The following is a 16,604-nucleotide window of genomic DNA, read 5'->3' as shown; positions in this document are numbered from 1 at the left end:
AGCAAGCTTCCTATACAAGGTGTGCTCGGAGAGTGTCCTCAAGCATACTTTACTTAGAATATATTCTCTTTCGGAGAATACATATTCTCTTCGAGTAAGCTTCATTCCTCTTGACTTGTTCAAACTTTGCTCGAATAAGTCCATCCAGCAAGCTCATTCTTCTTGATGTCTTCAGCTTTTCTTATTCAGCAATGTTTATCATGCTCGGATGTAAATCTTGCCCGGTAACTGAACTGTGCTCGAAGTCTTTGCTTTGATTCACGTGACATCCTCTTATTGCATCCATGCTTGTCCCCATGTGCTCGATCATCCTGTGTTCGTAACACTTGGCTGGAACTTGTATGATCAAGCTGTTTGCTCGATTGGTAATCCATGCTCGATAGAAGAATACCCTTGCTCGTTGAAGTGTAGCTTGCTCGAAGCCTTCAACACTTAGAAGAATCAACCATTTAAGATTCAGAACCTTGCTCGAAGTAGTAAACACCATGCTCGATCGTCTGGGCTTGCTCGTATTCCATACTTTGCCGTTTCTGAGGAGGTTGAGAAGATTCCAATCTTCCTTATTAAGAAATCCGACCCAACAGGCTATCAGGAACTCAAGGTATGATTTTGGAGTCGAAACCCGCCTTCTGTCATCTTTTACTCTTTGTGGTTTTCGTTTGTTCGTTTGGGCTTTCATTTGTTCGTTTAAAAAGTGTCGCATCTTTTTTCACAAAACAAGGCTAACAACGACTGGTGTGACTTTGTTTTTACTGAAAGGGGCTATCAGGAACTCAAGGTATGATTTTGGAGTCGAAACCCGCCTTCTTGTCATCTTTTACTCTTTGTGGTTTTTATTTGTTCGTTTTGGCATTCATTTGTTCGTTTCAAAGGTGTTGCTTTTTTTTCACAAAACGAGGCTAATAGCGACTGGCGTGAATTTTTTTTTAGAGAAAGGGGCGATCAGAAACTGATGGGATAATTTTGGAGTCGAAACCCGCCTTCTTGTCATCTTTTTCTCTTTGTGGTTTTAATTCGTTCGTTTGGCTTTAATTTGTTCGTTTGAAATGTGCTGCTTCTTTTTACAGAAAACAAGGCTAACATCGACTGGTGTGACTTTGTTTTCACTGAAAGGGGCTATCAGAAACTTATGGGATGATTTTGGATTCGAAACCCGCCTTCTTGTCATCTTTTACTCTTTATGGTTGTCATTTGTTCGTTTGGGCTTTCATTTGTTCTTTTGAAAAGCATTGTTGCTTTTTTCACAAAACAAGACTAACATCGACTGGTATGACTTCGTTTTTACTGAAAGGGTCTATCAGGAACTCATGGGATGATTTTGGAGTCGAAACCATCCTTGTCATATTTTACTCTTTGTGGTTTCATTTGTTCATTTGGGCTTTCATTTGTTCATTTGAAAAGTGTTGCTTCTTTTTTTCACAAAACTAGGCTAACAGCGACTGGTGTGACTTTGTTTTTACTTAAAAGGGCTCTCAGGAACTGATGGGTTGTTTTTGGATTCGAAACACGGTTTCTTATCATCTTTTACTCTTTATGGTTTTCATTTGTTCGTTTGGGCATTCATTTGTTTCTTTGAAAAATGTTGCTTATTTTTTCACAAACCGAGGCTAACAGCGACAGGTGTGAATTTGTTTTTATTGAAAGGGGCTATCAGGAACTCATGGGATGATTTTGAAGTCGAAACCCGTCTTCTTGTCATCTTTTATTCTTGGTGGTTTTCATTCGTTCGTTTGGCTTTAATTTGTTCGTTTGAAATGTGCTGCTTCTTTTTCCACAAAACAAGGCTAACATCGACTGGTGTGACATTGTTTTTACTGAAAGGGGCTATCAGAAACTCATGGGATGATTTTGGAGTCGAAACCCGCCTTCTGTCATCTTTTACTCATTGTGGTTTTCATTTGTTTGTTTGGGATTTCATTTGTTCGTTTGAAATGTGTAGCTTGTTTTTTCACAAAACATGGCTAACAGCGACTGGTGTGACTTTGTATTTACTGAAAGGGGCTATCAGGAACTCATTTGATGATTTTGGGGTCGAATCCCGCATTCTTTTCATCGTTTTCTCTTTGTGGTTTTCATTTGTTCGTTTGGTTTTTCATTTGTTTGTTTGAAAACTGTAGCTTCTTTTTTAACTGCACGGGGATAACAACAACTGGTGTGAGTTTGTTTTTGCTGAAAGGCGCTATCAGGAACTCATGGGATGATTTTGAAGTCAAAACCCGCATTCTTGTCATCTTTTACTCTTTATGGTCTTCATTTGTTCGTTTGGGCTTCAATTAGTTCCTTTGAAAAGTGTTGCTTCTTTTTTCACAACACGAGGCTAACAGCGACTGGTATGACTTTGTTTTTACGGAATGGGGCTATCAGGAACTCATGGGATGATTTGGGAACTGAAACCCGCCCTCTTGTCATCTTTTACTCTTTGTGGTTTTCGTTTGTTCGTTTGGGCTTTCATTTGTTCGTTTTAAAAGTTTTGCTTCTTTTTTCACAAAACGAGGTTAACAACGACTAGTGTGACTTTGTTTTTGCTGAAAGGGGCTATCAGGAACTCATTGGATGATTTTGGAGTCTAATCCCGCCTTCTAGTCATCTTTTACTCTTTGTGGTTTTCATTTGTTCATTTGGTATTTCATTTGTTCGTTTGTAAATTGTAGCTTCTTTTTTCATTGAACGGGGCTAACAGCGACTGGTATGACTTTGTTTTTATTGAAAGAGGCTATCAAGAACTAATGGGATGATTTTGGATTCGAAACCCACCTTCTTGTCATCTTTTACTTTTTGTGGTATTCATTTGTTTGTTTAGGCTATCATTTGTTCGTTTAAAAAGTGTTGCTTCTTTTTTCACAAAGCGAGGCTAACAGCGACTAGTGTGACTTTGTTTTTACAGAAAGGGGCTATCAGGAACTCATGGGATGATTTTGGAATCGAAACCCGCCCTCTTGTCATCTTTTACTCTTTGTGGTTTTTTTTTGTTCGTTTGGGCTTTCATTTGTTCGTTTTAAAAGTTTTGCTTCTTTTTTCACAAAACGAGGTTAACAGCGACTAGTGTGACTTTGTTTTCACTAAAAGGGGCTATCAGGAACTCATTGGATGATTTTGGAGTCGAATCCCGCCTTCTAGTCATCTTTTAATCTTTGTGGTTTTCATTTGTTCATTTGGTCTTTCATTTGTTCGTTTGTAAATTGTAGCTTCTTTTTTCATTGAACGGGGCTAACAGGGGCTGGTATTACTTTGTTTTTAGTGAAAGAGGCTATCAAGAACTAATGGGATGATTTTGGATTCGAAATCCACCTTCTTGTCATCTTTTACTTTTTGTGGTATTCATTTGTTCGTTTAGGCTATCATTTGTTCGTTTAAAAATTGTTGCTTCTTTTTTCACAAAGCGAGGCTAACAGCGACTAGTGTGCCTTTGTTTCTACAGAAAGGGGCAATCAGGAACTCATGGGATGATTTTGGAGTCGAAAATCGCCTTCTTGTCATCTTTTACTCTTTGTGGTTTTCATTTGTTCGTTTGGGCTTTCATTTGTTCATTTAGGATTTAATTTGTTCGTTTGAAAAGTGTTGTCACACCCGACTAGCACAATGCGGAAGCGTAAAACAGGATGTAACAGACACCTCTGGTATCAACAACATTGTTTATAAAGAAACATTACAACTAATTTACATTATATTAAAGTGATCTATCTTTGATTACAAACTTGGTGTTATAACAAAATATACTTGAAAGTTATTCTATTCGTACCAATAAGTCTGCGTCTATTCACACGGAATCGATCACGTTTGGTAACAGATAGCACAAATTCATGGATTTTCCAACTTCGGTATCACACCTGAAAAGCACGTTTAAAATGGGTCAACTACTAGAGTTGGTGAGTTTCACGAGTTTCAAGAAAATAAATATGCGTAATCACAAGACATAATTTGTATATACGCATGTAGGTATATGTGTATGTGTTGATATATGTGATGTAATTATGCTAAGCTACAGTGAAGCCTGGACTGTTCGTGCTGCGTGCCTCCATTTTCCACGCTCAATCAACCACTGTGGCTCCCCTTCCACCCACATTATGCCCCAAGTAGCTATGTCTAACACTACATAGCTGGTTCGTAAAAAATATGGACATGTGCAAACGGGATAATGTCTCAGCAAACCGTGCTGGCCCCGCCTTGGTTTGTCAAACCAATAGTACTATTCACAAGCCACCGGCTCGAAGTTAATCACTGTGTTAGTGGGGACTTTCATGTGTTAACACTTAGATAATTCACTTCATCACATGTTTCAGATAAGTATATAGATATAAGCAAACATGTTTTTCACCTCAAAAGTTTGTAAAACAGTTCAGAAAATGGGGTTATGAAACTCACTGTTTAGTAGATAATCAGTAGCACGTTGGTTCGAGGTTTGTGTAACTTGTAATCACGGTTTCCTATAATCAATATTATAATAATATTAATATTTTAATATTATTATAATCTCAATACTAAACTGGGCTGTATAACTAATCTGGGTATAGCTGGAACGCCCAGAAAGTGGCAATAGGCTTAGGTTGTGATGTTGTTCAATGTCTAATAGTTAAAACCGAACTTGACTCAGATTCCCGTTTTCCCAGCTGGGCCAAGTTGTTCGTTTACGCGTTCAGAAAACAGTTATGGGAAAATAAGCTTGGATAAATGTATTGGTTAATAAAATGATTAAGTTATAAAAAAGAACCATATACTGGGGTCCCGGATTAGCCACGGGGCCCGTTTCCGTTTATTCAGTTTGATTTAAGAAGAAACCCGCACAATCTATCCGGATTGTCCAGGTTTCTCATAGAAAAGTTCATTTTTACTTAATTAATCCAGAAATATGATTTTTAATCACTCTTGGTGTTTTGATATTCCCGCAGGTTCGTTAATCGCGAACTTGCCGGTTTTTTTTTATAAAAACTGAATTTGTTTAATCTTCAAATTAACATAATTAATTAACCGTTAATCATTAAATTATGAAATTTAGCCACTTATCAATTAAAATATGTATATTTTTATAAAAATATTTCTGGAATTATTTACTGATTTATTAATTTATAATATTCATTTTGTCAGCTATATTTCACTTGAAAATCGTCCGTTTATCCCAAACAATTTACAAATATTCCACAAAAATTCCTAAATACTCAAATTATATCCCAAAACAACCTGTATCAATTCCATAATGTAAAAAGCTCGTGCGATATTCTTTTCGGCCCAAATTCGGCTATAAAAATTCACACGAACGCATATGCACAAAACACCTTTATACTTCTCCAAATGATCCCAAAATTCATATGTGATCAAAATACATTAAATCTGAGTTCCCAGAAAAATTTCATAATTTTTGAAGCATTTTAACTATTTTTCCCTATTAAACGTTCCAATTTGGTAATAAATTCGCCAAATATTCTCGGATGGTCAAAAAATTACCAAATTTGAAAAGGGACTCAATAAAATGGTCCCTGATGTCCCTGAAAAGTTCCAAGGCCTAATAATATGCACATCACAACCTTAACCTAAACAGCCTGTAAGCGAGTGTTTCGGCATTACCTTAGCGGTTTTGGTTCATTTCCGCCTTTCTAATCAACTCTTCAAGCTCTTGTGCTCCTATGTAGGCTAAATACAAGTCCTATATCACAAACCAAGCAAGTTTAATCAATAGAACAGCCCTTTAACTTAGGGTTTCGGCTAGTGCACAAAAACGAACTTTTGAATCGTAAAAATGCCGTTTCAACCCTTTAATCAGTGTTTATGGCAAAAAAAAAACTATCAAACTAGGTTCCTTACCATGTGTATGATCAAAAAATGTTTATTGACCATTTTTAGGGTTTTTACATGGTTAGGAATGATTTTTGGCAATCAAACTATGTTTATATGGTATTAATCAAGTTTAAACGAGCCGAAAATCGATTATTTATCACATTTTTACCAAGTTTCTTGCTAGTTTTTGATGAAGAGAAGGTTGTATCCAGATTCTTCACAAGAAAATAACTTCAAAAATATCTTGAACTTTTTTTTATATTTAAAGGAAACTTGGGGGGGGGGGAGGGTTTCCCCTATTGCGGCCGCCCAAAGGTGGGGTCCATGGGCCCCCCTCTTGATCATTTGTCTCGTTTTTCATGCCCTTACGTGAAATCCCGACCCCAAATTTATTTCGGGTTCAGTTTTTGGCACTAAAAACTTATCGGGTGCGTCAAACAATGCGAAAACGAGTGTTTTTCGGCTAGTTTTGTGTAAATTTATAAAAACATACTATATGTTTGTAAAAATCGAAAATATTTTCACGGATTGCTTAAAAAATTTCAAATAAGTGTTTGGTAAGTCTTTTTCGGCTTAACGGATGATACAATGCTTCGTTTGTAACTATCTTTCGCGTTTAAATCTATAGCGGGTAGTTAAACGAGCATGTTTTCGTTTAACTTGTTTGCTATCAAACTAAGGCCATAATAATAATATTTTAGCTTGTATTAAACGTATATCACTTATAGATGCCCCCCCCCTCCCCAGAATTTCTGGGTCATATCCCGACCCGTTCAGTTAATCATTCGTTTGTTACGCAAAAGGTGTTTATTTGTTTAATCGATAAATACGTACTAAGGTGTACCTTGTTTTGGCTCAAATGTCACATTCTCCCCCCGTTAGAAAATTTCGTCCTCGAAATTTGATTATTCAACTTTGTCTTTATTTGGAAACAGGTGCAAGTATTTCTTTTTAAATTCGGATTTCCGCTCCCACGTGAATTCAGGTCCCCCTTCTGAATTCCACCAAACTTTGACCAGAGAGATTTTGTTGTGTCTTAATTGTTTTATTTTTCTCTCTAATATTTCCACCGGTTCTTCAACGAAATTCAGTTTTTCGTTTATGTTCAAGTCTTTTAATGGCACAATTTCGGTTTCGTTAGTAAGGCACTTTTTCAGGTTCGAAACATGAAAGACATCGTGAATAGAACTCAACTCCAAAGGTAATTTCAGTCAGTAGGCTACAGGACCTATCTTAGAAATTACTTCATACGGTCCAATGTATCGCGGAGCTAGTTTACCGGTTTTTCTGAATCGAATGACGCCTTTCCATGGGGATACCTTGAGGAATACTTTATCACCTATTTCAAAGGATAACGGCTTTCTGCGAACATCGGCGTATCTTTTCTGTCGATCTCGGGCTATTTTCAATTTATTAGAAATTTTTACGGATTTTATCGGTGGTTTCTTGAATCAAGTCAGATCGAGTAATTTGAGTGTCTCCGACTTCAGTCCAGCACAAAGGTGATCTACATTTCCGCCCATACAGCGCTTCATATGGTGCCGCTTGAATGCTACTGTGATAGCTATTATTATACGAGAATTCAACCAGTGGAAGATGTTGATCCTAGTTTCCACCAAAGTCTAGTACACAAACGCGAAGCAAATCTTCTAAGGTTTGAATGGTTCGCTCATATTGACCGTCGGTTTGGGGATGGTAGGCGGTAATTAGGTCAATTCGGGTTCCGAAAGCTTCTTGTACGGCTTGCCAAAAACGAGAGGTGAAATGGTTATCTCAATCAGAAATAATTGAAACGGGTACGCCGTGTAGGGATACGATTTCATTTATGTAAATGTGAGCAAGTTTTTGGGTTGTGAAAGTGGTACGAATTGGAAGAAAGTGTGCGGATTTGGTTAGTCAGTCAACTATCACCCATATTGCATCGTTTCCTCGGGAAGTTTTAGGGAGGTGTGTTACAAAATCCATGGTAATTTGTTCCCATTTCCATTGCGGTATTTCCGGTTGGTGCAACATTCCCGAAGGCTTTTGATATTCGGCTTTAACCCTCGCACAAGTTAAACATTTACCGACATACGTGGCTATATCCTTCTTCATACCGGGCCACCAATAATACTCCTTCAAGTCCTTATACATCTTATCTGTTCCAGGGTGAATGGAGTATTTAGACTTATGGGCTTCATCCATGATCAAGTCACGCAGATTGCTGAGAGTGGGAATCCAAACTCGGTTTTTGTAATATAAAATTTCATCAGTTCTTTCTTCAAAATTTTGTTCAGTCCCATGTAAGTTTTCATCTTCCAAGTGATCTCTTTTCAGAGCTTCATTTTGAGCAATACGAATTTGTTCGGTGAGACTGGTTTGGACAATCATTCCAAGTGCTCGGACCCGTAGTGGTTTGATCCTGTCTTTTCTGCTCAAAGCATCTGCTACTATATTAACCTTGCCCGGATGATATCGAATCTCACAGTCATAATCGTTCAACAGCTCTACCCATCTCCTTTGCCTCATGTTTAGCTCTTTTTGGTCGAAAATATGTTGTAGACTCTTGTGATCAGTGTATACTGTACATTTGGTGCCATATAAGTAGTGCCTCCAGATCTTAAGTGCAAAGATAACTGCGCCCAGTTCTAAGTCATGGGTGGTATAATTCTTCTTGTGCACCTTTAATTGTCGAGAAGCGTATGCTATGACTTTATTTCTTTGCATTAATACGCATCCCAACCCTTTCCGTGACGCTTCACAATAAACTACCAGATCATCAGTTCCCCTGGAAGACTCAGTATCAGGGCTTGGCATAGTTTTTGTTTCAGCAATTGAAATGCCGCTTCTTGATCTTCTCCCCACACATAAGCGCGATCTTTTTGAGTCAAAAGGGTTAAAGGTTGGGCTATGCTCGAAAAATTAGCAATAAAGCGCCGGTAGTACCCAACTAATCCCAAAAATTGGCGGATTTCTTTCGGTGACTTTGGGGCTTGCCAATTTTTAATGGCTTCAATTTTGCTCGGGTCTACATGAATTCTGTGCCGATTAACAACATGACTTAGAAATTGTACCTCTTGTAGCCAGAATTCACATTTTGACAGCTTGGCATACAACTTTTCCTGCCTCAACAACTCCAAAATGGTTCGTAAGTGGTGATCGTGGTCCTCTTTGGTTTTCGAATATATCAAAATGTCATCAATAAACACGATAAAAAATTGGTTGAGGTACGGTTTACAAACTCGATTCATAAGATCCATGAAAACTGCGGGAGCATTAGTTAGTCCGAACGGCATAACTAGGAATTCGTAGTGGCCATAACGAGTTCCGAACACCGTTTTAGACACATCTTCCTCTTGAATTTTAACTTGATGGTAACCGGATCGAAGGTCAATTTTCGAGAAATAGTTTGCCACTTGAAGTTGGTTAAATAAGTCACCTATTCGTGGGAGAGGGTATCGGCTTTTGATGGTAACTTTGTTTAATTCCCGGTAATCAATGCACATTCTAAAACTTCCATCTTTCTTCTTTACAAACAATACCGGTGCTCCCCAAGGAGAATAACTAGGACGAATGAAACCCTTATCTAACAACTCCTGTAACTGGTTAGATAATTCTTGCATTTCAGAGGGTGCCAGCCGGTAAGGTGCCTTAGCAATGGGGGCTGATCCTGGGATTAAGTCTATACGGAATTCAACTTGTCAGTTCAATGGTAATCCAGGTAGATCATCGGGAAAGACATCGGGGTATTCATGTACAACAGGAATCTCTTCTATGTATTTCTCACCAGGGTTCTTTATAGTCACGTTTGCCAAGAATGCCATACAACCTTGGCGTAAACATTTCAACACTTTGAGATGTGACACGAGAGGTAATATCGAACCGGACTTCTCTCCCTGTACCATAATCATTTCACCATTCGAAAAGGGAATTTTAACTGTCTTTTCGTTACACACAATCTCTGCCTTATTCTTGGTTAACCGGTCCATGCCGACAATAACATCAAAACTTCCTAACTCTACCTGGAGTAGGTCAATAAGGAATGGGTGGTCATTAAGAATAATGGAACAGTTTTGGACTATTTGGTTGACAGTTATAGAGTTACCGATAGCGAGTTCTATAGTATAGGGATTTGTTAGTTCACTAACTGGCATATTACCCAGAGATACAAAACTAGTGGAAACAAAGCTTCTATCGGCACCCGTGTCAAATAATACAGAAGCATATAGATCATAGACTATAAATGTACCTGTCACCACATTCGGGTCTTGTCGTGCTTTTCCTGACCCGATAACAAACGCGCGTCCTCTAGGCGCACTAGAAGTCGATGCTTGGTTTCGACCGGTGACTGCTCCTCGATTCAGCTTGGGGCAGTCCCTTCTAAAGTGCTCCGTGCTCCCACATTCAAAACAAGCACGGCGATTCACTGCGGTTGAGTTTTGCTGAGCGGGTTGTTGACGAATTGGTTGCGGTCTCGGTGGTTGGGGACGGCGGGGTTGGGTTGTCTAAGCTGGTCGGTTAACAATCTCCATACCGATTCAGCAATTGAGACAACCATTGTGTCCAGTCCTTCCACACGTTGATATATTATCGGTCTACACTCGCCCACATGATGAAAACTACATTTATCACATTTTGGCCAAGGTCCCTAGTACCTGTCTCGTTTCACCTCAGAACTTCTCATGACATAATTTTGTATTGTCGAGCGTGCACGTTTATTTGCTGGCCTTCCTTGTGATCCTGATCCATAATTGGTTCGCTTCATACCCAATGATTCCCCGGCCATTCTCAACACTCCGCTTCTTACCAAGTCAAAAGTCACAATGCCGGCTTGAGTCACGGCATTCTCGAACGATGTGTGACCCACGGAGTTTACCAAACTCCTCACTTCTCGGGCTAAACCCCAAATATAACATTCAATTCGTTTGTCTTCGGGAGTTACTAACCAGGGTACTAGACGAGCCAGTTCATTAAAGCGGTTGGTATACCCCAGGTGATCCGCTCCTTTCATTTCCAGGCTCCAGAGTTTGTGTTCTAACATTCGTATTTTGTTCTTTAGACAGAAATGATCTAGCATTAATGTTTTGAGTTCAACCCAAGTCATGCCGGTTAACCGTATCTTGCCCTTTTATTTGAACTGTAGTGTTCCACCACATCAAAGCATGATCCGTAAAAGTAGAGGCAACATACTTGACAATGTTTTCAGGTGGACAATTGCTAATATTGAGAACATATTCCGTCTTCTCTATCCATTTGATTAACCTGTTTGGCCCTTCAGTGCCCTTGAAATCAATCGGTTTACGGGCCATAAAGTTTTAATCAAATATTCTCTTCGAGGGTGATTAGGGTTGTCATTGTTATTGTTTGGGTTCGGTGGAGGATTATTGTTGTTGACGTTATTTGTATCAGGTGGGGGATTATTTGCATTGGGAGGGGCATTTGTATTAGGTGGGGGATTATTATTTGTAATATTTCATTGTTGGTTGGGGGAGCATTATTAATCGGTTGTTGGTTTGTTTGCATATTTGCGTTTACACCTGCAGTCACCTGTGTTACAATAAGTGGAATTACTGCCGGCATTTTCCGAGCAATCATCTCGGCTATTTCTACTTCAGTCATAGGGGTCGCTTTCATTGGGGCCATTCTATAATGATAAACAAATATAAGCCAATTAATACTAATTCCAGTCTACAGCACTGTGTAATAATATTCACAATAAATGTTGTACAGGTAAACCAGATAACATACCTGACATTTCACAAATTGTTCTGTACATTGATAATAAGAGGTACATAGACTTAGCCTGATAAAGGCCAGTGCTTGCATGTATATATCAAAATCTGTCACTAAGTGACTGTTAGACTTAACCCTGTAAGGGTCAGTGCTTGTAATAATGTACAAAATTGTGCCCCATGTTAACATAACATACTACTATATACATACATGGAGTATCAAAAGATCACGTACACATATCTGTAACATCCTGCATCTATCTGTACAAACGATAGACTAACCATAAACATAAAAACAACAACACCATAATCATCCAGTAACAGTTCCACAGTCGAACTGTCACCCTATCCAAACACCAACGGTGGTAGGCGTCTAACTGCTGCAAGTTCAGTATTATCTGCTGTAACGTCTATAAGCACTGGGTCACATCCCTCCTTTCCTGGTTAATGTTAGCTATGGCTATCGAGTGGTCTATCACTTGGTCAGTCAGGACAGCCATCCAAGAGTTGTTTCCTACGTTTGAGAGGTTAGGGCGAGGAGTAGGTATACTCAACGAACGGGAAGATGAAATATCCGCCCTAGGACGTGAAGGTCCTCCACAGTAGTGGGTAGATCTGAATGGAATCGAGGTAGGGTCATCGGGGTTACCCGAATACGGGCAGTCTGTCGGACTCGCGCAGTAGCTGAAGTCGTCGGGGACAGGTGAATAGGTGGAGTGGGTGATCTGGCTACTCTAGCAGGTGAATGGTACTGACTGTTAACTTCGTTTTGATCTCTGCGTGGTGACCTGGGTGGATAGCTATCGCATCTGTAGCTGGACAAATCAGGCACATTCCTGGGTAGCTCTCTACAAATAACTTCTTCCACCTCTTCCTCATCCTCCTCCGGTTCCTCTTCTGGGTCCTCCTGCATCAAAAGATCACGTACACATATCTGTAACATCCTGCATCTATCTGTACAAACGATACATGGAGTATCAAAAGATCACGTACAAATACATACATGGAGTATCAAAAGATCACGTACACATATCTGTAACATCCTGCATCTATCTGTACAAACGATAGACTAACCATAAACATAAAAACAACAACACCATAATCATCCAGTAACAGTTCCACAGTCGAACTGTCACCCTATCCAAACACCAACGGTGGTAGGCGTCTAACTGCTGCAAGTTCAGTATTATCTGCTGTAACGTCTATAAGCACTGGGTCACATCCCTCCTTTCCTGGTTAATGTTAGCTATGGCTATCGAGTGGTCTATCACTTGGTCAGTCAAGACAGCCATCAAAGAGTTGTTTCCTACGTTTGAGAGGTTAGGGCGAGGAGTAGGTATACTCAACGAACGGGAAGATGAAATATCCGCCCTAGGACGTGAAGGTCCTCCACGGTAGTGGGTAGATCTGAATGGAATCGAGGTAGGGTCATCGGGGTTACCCGAATACGGGCAGTCTGTCGGATTCGCGCAGTAGCTGAAGTCGTCGGGGACAGGTGAATAGATGGAGTGGGTGATCTGGCTACTCTAGCAGGTGAATGGTACTGACTGTTAACTTCGTTTTGATCTCTGCGTGGTGACCTGGGTGGATAGCTATCGCATCTGTAGCTGGACAAATCAGGCACATTCCTGGGTAGCTCTCTACAAATAACTTCTTCCACCTCTTCCTCATCCTCCTCCGGTTCCTCTTCTGGGTCCTCCTCCTCTGGATCCTCCTCTGGTTCCTCCTCCTCAGCAGAGATTACCGGTTCTTCTTCCGGTACGTAGTCGTTATTCCTTGACATGACTCTGCACAAAGGTTAGTTATAAGAATAATATCTATTGCTAGCGCTAACTATTGTCGAGAAGATTAATTAATTAAGCCAAATTTAATATTATTTATATTAGAATATAATATTATTTTATTAAAATTTTAATTTTAATTATTATTAGAATTAATACTGAATATAAATGAATATAATATTCATAATAAAATTTACCGCCATCAACAGTATCGTACGTACACGTATTCATACACTTTGTTCCAAATAAGTACATATGAGTGTTACATCTATATATATATATATACTTACACATTACCTTTTATACACACATGTTGCCATTTTTACCTAATCACACGTTCCTCGACTTTTCCCCGAATTCCCTCGTACAAGCAAGTCTGTTATTATGTTCCGGACCACAATAACTCACTTGCCCAACAAGTTCATCCTGGCATCCATCAGTATATAATATTAATTTATTATTTAATTATTTCCCAGAGTTAATCGAGCCTACGGTTATATTTTAGTTACCCTAAGGGATAACCTAATCCTTTATAACCAACGGCTCATATACCAACTTCTGTCAAACCCCGACTAGCACAATGCGGAAGCGTAAAACAGGAATGTAACAGACACCTCTGGTATCAACAATATTGTTTATAAAGAAACATTACAACTAATTTACATTATATCTTTGATTACAAACTAGGTGTTACAACAAAATATACTTGTAAGTTATTCTATTCGTACAAGTAAGTCTGCGTCTATTCACACCGCATCGATCACGTTTGGTAACAGATAGCAAACCGTGCTGGCTCCGCCTGAGTTTGTCAAACCAATAGTACTATTCACAAGCCACCGGCTCGAAGTTAATCACTGTGTTAGTGGGGACTTTCATGTGTTAGCACTTAGATAATTCACATCATCACATGTTTCAGATAAGTATATAGATATAAGCAAACATGCTTTTCACCCCAAAAGTTTGTAAAACAGTTCAGAAAATGGGGTCATGAAACTCACTGTTTAGTAGATAATCAGTAGCACGTTGGTTCGAGGTTTGTGTAACTTGTAATCACGGTTTCCTATAATAAATATTATAATAATATTAATATTTTAACATTATTATAATCTCGATACTAAACTGGGCTGTATAACTAATCTGGCTATAGATGGAACGCCCAGAAAGTGGCCATAGGCTTAGGTTGTGATGTTGTTCAATGTCTAATACTTAAAACCGAACTTGGCTCAGATTCCCGTTTTCCCAGCTGGGCCAAGTTGTTCGTTTACGCGTTCAGAAAACAATTATGCGAAAATAAGCTTGGGTACATGTATTGGTTAATAAAATGATTAAGTTATAAAGAAGGATCACATACTGGGGTCCCGGATTAGCCACGGGGCCCGTTTTCGTTTATTCAGTTTGATTTAAGAAGAAACACGCACAATCTATCCGGATTGTCCAGGTTTCTCATAGAAAAGTTCATTTTTACTTAATTAATCCAGAAATATGATTTTTGATCATTCTTGGTGTTTTGATATTCCCGCAGGTTCGTTAATCGCGAACTTGCCGGGTTTTTTTTTTATAAAAACTGAATTTGTTTAATCTTCAAATTAACATAATTTATTAACCGTTAATCATTAAATTATGAAAATATAGCCACTTATCAATTACAATATGTAGATTTTTATAAAAATATTTCTAGAATTATTTACTGATTTATTAATTTATAAAAATTCATTTTGTCAGCTATATTTCACTTGAAAATCGTCCGTTTATCCCAAACAATTTCCAAATATTCCACAAAAATTCCTGAATACTCAAATTATATCCCAAAACAACCTGTATCAATTCCAGAATGTAAAAAGCTCGTGCGATATTCTTTTCGGCCCAAATTCGGCTATAAAAATTCACACAAACGCATATGCACAAAACACCTTTATACTTCTCCAAATGATCCCAAAATTCATATGTTATCAAAATACATTAAATCTGAGTTCCCAGAAAAATTTCATAATTTTTGAAGCGTTTTAACTATTTTCCCCATTAAACATCCCAATTTGGTAATATGCACATCACAACCTTAACCTAAACAGCCCGTAAGCGAGTGTTTCGGCATTACCTTAGCGGTTTTGGTTCGTTTCCGCCTTTCTAATCAACTCTTCAAGCTCTTATGCTCCTATGTAGGCTAAATACAAGTCCTATATCACAAACCAAGCAATTTTCATCAATAGAACAGCCCTTTAACTTAGGGTTTCGGCTAGTGCACAAAAACGAACTTTTGAACCGAAAAAGGCGTTTCAACCCTTTAATCAGTGTTTATGGCCAAAAAAACCATCAAACTAGGTTCCTTACCATGTGTATGATCAAAACATGTTTATGGACCATTTTTAGGGTTTTTACATGGTTAGGAATGATTTTTGGCAATCAAACTATGTTTATATGGTATTAATCAAGTTTAAACGAGCCGAAAATCGATTATTTATGACACTTTTACCTAGTTTCTTGCTGGTTTTTGATAGAGAGAAGGTTGTATCCAGATTCTTCACAAGAAAATGACTTCAAAAATACCTTAAACTTTTTTTTTTATATTTAAAGGAAACTTAGGGGGGGGTTTCCCCTATTGCGGCCGCCCCAAAGGTGGGGTCCATGGGCCCCCCTCTTGATCATTTTTCTCGTTTTTTGTGCCCTTACATGAAATCCCGACCCCAAATTTATTTCGGGTTCGGTTTTTGACACTAAAAACTTATCGGGTGCGTCAAACAATGCGAAAACGAGTGTTTTTCGACTAGTTTTGTGTAAATTTATAAAAACATACTATATGTTTGTAAAAATCGAAATATTTTCACGGATCGCTTAAAAAATTTCAAATATGTGTTTGGTAAGTCTTTTTCGGCTTAACGGATGATACAATGCTTGGTTTATAACTATCTTTCGCGTTTAAATCTATAGCGAGTAGTTAAACGAGCATGTTTTCGTTTAACTTGTTTGCTATCAAACTAAGGCCATATTACTAATATTTTAGCTTGAATTTAAATGTATATCACTTATAGATGCCCCCCCTGGAATTTCTGGGTCATATCCCGACCCGTTCAGTTAATCATTCGTTTGTTACGCAAAAGGCGTTTGTTTGCTTAATCGATAAATACGTACTGAGGTGTACCTTATTTTGGCTCAAATCTCACAAGTGTTGCTTCTGTTTTCACAAAACGAGGTTAATAGCGACTATTGTGACTTTTTTTTTTAACTGAAAGGGGCTAGCTAGAACTCATGGGATTATTTCGGAGTCAAAACCCGCCTTCTTGTCATCTTTTACTATTTATGGTTTTCATTTGTTTGTTTGAAAAGTGCTACTTCTTTTTTCACAAAA

Source organism: Bidens hawaiensis, unplaced genomic scaffold (assembly GCF_021521415.1).
Source record: "Bidens hawaiensis isolate Kalapana, Puna unplaced genomic scaffold, B.hawaiensis_p1.1 tig00002306_1, whole genome shotgun sequence".
In the NCBI taxonomy this organism is placed as follows: Eukaryota; Viridiplantae; Streptophyta; class Magnoliopsida; order Asterales; family Asteraceae; genus Bidens; species Bidens hawaiensis.
This window is presented reverse-complemented; position numbering follows the sequence as displayed.